A 5,541-nucleotide genomic window follows, 5' to 3' on the forward strand; every position below is an offset into this window, starting at 1 on the left:
AGGGCACAGGTTGTTAGGTTATTTTTTAGTTAGATAGATAGTCAGAGATTTGTTGTCTAGGAATGTTAGTGCAGCCAGGATGTCTTCCTCAGGCTGTTAAATGCAAGGTTAGTTAAAAGCAGAGAAAGGCGGCAGTCAGGGACGAATGTTATTATGACGGTAAAAGTAACCATAATATTTGTCTTAATGTGTAATGTTATGTCAAATTGTTTTAGATACACACCACGAAAACAACAGCCACACACATTATTTTCTTCATGTTTTGTCTACTGCTCTGCTCAGCTGCCAAGCTGGCATATCAGGTGACGTCACGGTTCGACAGCCCAGAAAGGATTAATATTGTATAGCAATGCTTGGTTCGGGGTCTTTCTGCTTCCGGGCTGCTTTGGCAGGCTGGGGGTTTGGAAGATCTCTGGACTGGAAGTGTGGATTCTTGCCTGTGACTCTTTGAATAAACCAGCACGGTTATATTTTTTATATACTCAAGTGGTCTGAGTCGTCCCTCTGAGTTCCTGTTTTGAAAGAACCGGATGAGGCTTTATAATGGAACAGAAGCCTTTAAGGTGAAGTCTTACAGCGCTGGGATCAGAGAGACAGAGCTCACATAGGAAATCCATTCTCTGAACTATGAGTTATGTGTTCTCAATACATTTATCTCCTTGGGCTAGGCCCACCTCGGACAGAGGTGCAACATTCCACACTTCGTAATCTTATTGGCCATTTGGCATGAGCAGTTCAACCCCTGCCTGCATCTGCTTGCTGAAGTGTGATCAAACCAGGTGTGTGTGTGTGTGTGTGTGTGTGTTTGTGTGTGTTTCTTGATCAATGGACACTGAGCAATGGGTGGTCTGGGCTGCAGGCCCCCCTGTGTGTGTGATGCTACTAAGTATGCTAAACAGGCCAGGTGGTTATCTCAGGTTGTAGCCCCCTGTCTCTGCAGGACACCCCATGACAAAGCAAAACTTGGAATATGCTAAGTGGGTCTAGGTGAAGGTGCAAAACAGGCCAACAGGTTTTTGTTAAAATGTAAAATAGGCTGTCTGGTTACTTGAAGGTACAGACATCCTGTCTTTACAGAATTTGCAGCATGCAGTTCCAAAGTTTCACTCAGTACAATACAGCAGTCATCAATACAGTTTTAATATGTATAAGCAAGGAAAGTATAGGTATGAAAAGTAACTAAAAGAAAATGAAGAACTGAAAAGTGACTAAAGGAAACTAAAGTAACTAACTAAAGCTTATAAAATAACTAGAGCTTAGAATCAAATCTTACATCTGTCAGGTCTGCTCGGCGCGACCTGCCTCTCTTTTGCCTTTCTCTCTCCTGTTCTTTCCTTTTTGTGCGATCAGCACCTCAGCTGTGTCGCTTGCTGTAATTAGTGACTTGTGGTTTGTCGTGCACAGCTGAGGTGTGTTACTGTAATGACTTCCCTACCTTATTTTAACCTCTGGCAGACGCTCCGTCGTCGCCGGAGCATTAACAGAACTTATACCAACATACCTGTGGATATACTTTATTCATGGTATGTGTCGTACTTCATTGTGATTTCCACGCTGACAGGTCCTGTGCTGTGGGTCTCATTTTGTACGTTGGTTACTTGTTGTTTTTCTTTTTGTGTGTAATACGTCTCTAGACGTCCATGCTGACAGTTCCTGTGCTGTGGATATATTTTTTTTTTTCATTCGCTAGTCCTCCTAGTTACTGTAGTTTGTCTATCATGTCCGTCCTGATCCTCCTACTCTCCTGGTTCCTGTCGTTAGTCTGTCTACTCCCCTGGTCGTCCTGGTCTCCTCAGCCGTCTTTGCCCAGCCCTGGTTGTATGTATTCACTGACTCTGTTCCTTTTTGTGAGGCCCCCATTAAACCACCTTTTTACTAGCACCTGGGTCAGCAGTCTTAAGTCCTACCTCAGTTCTCCCTCATCCTCCTGGTGAGGGGGACTAACCATAACAACATCTTGGTGAACACCAACTGGGATGGTGTGGATGAGCCCCTAGCTGGTCCTGGTGGTGGAGATGACCTTCTGGCCAACTGCTTCAGAATTGTGGTTGGGCAAAGCCCTTCCCTACCAGCAGTGTGAAGAGCCACAGCATCCACACCTAGGTAGAGCTTAGCTCTAGGCACATCCACCACAGCCCCCCAATCTGCCAGCAAGTCAAGGCTGATGATGCATGGATCTTGAATACTGGCCAGCCCAAATGAAAGCTCAAACATGTGGCTAGCAACAGTCAAATGAGCATCCTCTTTCAGCGCATCTTAAGTACTCCACTTCTGGGGTCTGGGTCCTTGTGGTTGTAGGCACTGATGCGAGCTAAATTAATTCACAGACGAATCACTAAAATGCCAATGACACACACACACAAACTATTTACACAGTGAGTTGACATAGTGCAGAGGACTTGCAGAAATTAGTTATTAACTGACTACTGCATATAGTAACTACATGTAATCTACACTCATATTAACTGTAGCTTGTTTGTTTTAACCACTACATCCTTTCGTCCATGGCCACACCTCTGGGTGCACTAAGGAGATGCTGGACCCCATGTCCAATAAGGCATGACATTTGGTGTCATTCAACTTACAGTCCAGGTATAACCCCAAAGTCTACCCCTATGTCCAGCTCAGACCACCAACCCACAGTTGTGACAGGGCAGATGCGTTATCCGAGGGTGATGGACATCAGGACACTGTTTCTGGGCAATGGCGTTGTAGTGTAAATGACTACACTTATGAAAACGCATATTAATATTTACTATTCAAATACCTCATTAGATTAGGGCACCAGATGATTATAGTTCCATCAAACTATTAAAGAATTAGAGTGATCAAGTCAGTCTAAGTTTGAAAGTGGTGAATTCCATCAGTTCGAGTGACCCATTTACTGAGAAATAGGAAAGACCAGTTATAAGATAAATACATTCATTCATTCATTTTCTACCGTTTGGTCCCTGAGCGGGGTCACGGGGGGGTTAGGGGGGCGGAGCCAATCCCGGCCGGCAATCGGGCGAAGGCGGGGTACCCCCTGGACAGGTCGCCAATCCATCGCAGGGCTAACACATAGACAAACAACCACACACACGCACATGCACTCCTATGGGCAATTTAAATTCAAATTATCCCACTTTTACTTTAATTATATACATGGCCTGAAACAAAGTAAGACATTTCCTAAGGGGCTGAAACAAACCTAATCTATGAGGAGAAACAACCAAGGTTCATTTTAAATGCTGCACTCACGTGATTTTTCTAAACCATAAATTAAAATAATTTTTAATGTATCAGACTAATATTTTTTTTTTTGTTTAAATTTAATTCATGCCTGTAACAAAATTATATTGGCATTAAATAGCCACATATTGCAAAATAACACTGCTTTTATTGTACACACCTGCAAGTTATAAAATAAGAGTCTGGAAAAAGTGGGTGGGGGGCTGTGGGGGGCTTGGATGTGGGGTGGTGGGTCGGTGGGGAGCAGGACCATAAATCAATTCAAGTTTACACCTAGATTGCCAGTGCTTTTTCTCTAGAGGAAAATATTTGACAGTACATGACGTATTCCTGGTAATAAACTCCTCAGCTGTTTAGGAGTCTGATGGCAGAGGGAAAGAAAGAGTTTTGATATATTTGATAATTTGTATGCAGACCAGCTTGGAATTTAAACAGCGGTGATGGTGTCGAGCCTGCCTTTGCTTATCTCTGGAGGTAGGTATATTTATACTACTACTGTCTTGGGTTTGGAAAATTAATGAGCATGTTTACATACCCTTAAGACATCATTCATTGTTAAAACACTTAGAGTGACACAAAAACAGACATAATTATGTGAATTTATTTGCAGTAAAAAAAAGAAAAAAAGAAATGGTTTCTGTGTTTATACTCTGAAAACTAGTTACTTTGTGCCTCTTTCACTTCTAGGCCATATTTCACATTGTTGAGTTTCTGGAAACCCAAGAGGCTGAAGTAGTACCAGCTCTGCGTGTTGCCGATGAAGTTTGTCAATGGCCAGTGCACTACAAAGCCAAAGCATTAGTCAAGGCTATACAAATGGGTAGCAGCCTGGATCCACGTGGGATGCATTTAATGGCCGAGTTTTATATACAGCTGGTATGCACATCACTGGGGACGGCTGTGGCTCAGGAGGTAGAGCGGGTCGTCTCCTAACCGGAGGATTAGCGGTTCGATTCAAGGCTTGTCCAGTCAATATGTAAAAGTGTCATTGAGAAACTGAACCCCCAATTGATCTTGGTGATAATGCCGGTGTGTGAATGTGTGAGCATTTGGAAGTGCAAGTGGGTGAATGGCCAAGTAGTTTGAAAGCCCTTTGAGTGTGCTGTAAAGCAGTGGTCCCCAACCTTTTTTGTACCACGGACCGGTTTCATGCATGAAAAATTTTCCGCGAACCGGGTAGAGGCACGGGGGTTCCAATAACAAAAACCTTTGTCAGTTCATAGTATGTAATCTGAATGCAACAATTACACTTTATATTAGGCAATTACAATAATTCTACACTATATCAACTCACCATAATGCAGAGTCAGTGGGAGCCCTGGGCTTGTTTCCCTGCAACAAGATGGTCCCCATCTAGGGCTGATGGGAGACAATGACACATGCAATGTGTCCCTTATGTCCAGTCTGCTCCGTAATTTTGTCTTGGTTGCTGTCACTGCAGAAAAGCCCGCTTCACAAAGATAGGATGTTGTGGTGTTGACAATTTACTCCATCAGTGTCTGTTATGAGTGAACTTTAAACACTTACTTAGTGTTCTTGTCATCTGTTGTGGTGTTAAAATTTTACACTGTAAGAGTTTGTTAAGTAACACTGCATAGTGTTTATAATTGTAACTCTTTCAAAAGTGTTAATTTAACACTTTTCCAGTGGTTCCCATATAAACCCCGAGAGAGTGTTAATTTTAACTCTAAGAGAGTTAAATTTGCTATTTCAAATTTGCTGTGGAGGTCGTGGGCTCCTCTTCTGGCTCCTCAGTTGGCCTTTCCCCTTTGAAAAGAAGCCCTTCAAAGACGTTTGTTTTTTGCTAGTTTGCGGGCTTATTTTTTTAAGCAACGTATCACGTGACGTCGTGACCGACACATGCGTCTTGACGTGTCAAGGGGCACAGGTGGATGATACGTCGTTTTTCATAATAAAACATCTTCCAGACTCTAAAAATCAATGCAATGGAAATTATATAAATTATTTATTCTTTCTGTGCGGCCCGGTAACAAATGCCTCACGGACCGGTACCGGGCCACGGCCCGGTGGTTGGGGACCACTGCTGTAAAGCATAGAAAAGCATTATATAAGTATAAGACAATTTACATATTTATGGTTAGGATTCAGTGATTTGAAAATTCATTGTCAAACTACAAAAGCTGAAACCCACACTGATCTTCATACAGCAGAAGAATATGAGGATGACATCTCAAAGAAAAAGCAAAAAAGGCTGGATGTATTAAAGTGCCATTCTACCACTGTTGCAGATGTATCGTATTTTCCGGACTATAAGTCAGACTTTTTTTCATGGTTTGGCTGGTCCCGCGG

This window comes from Monopterus albus, unplaced genomic scaffold (assembly GCF_001952655.1).
Source record: "Monopterus albus unplaced genomic scaffold, M_albus_1.0 scaffold423.1, whole genome shotgun sequence".
In the NCBI taxonomy this organism is placed as follows: domain Eukaryota; kingdom Metazoa; phylum Chordata; class Actinopteri; order Synbranchiformes; family Synbranchidae; genus Monopterus; species Monopterus albus.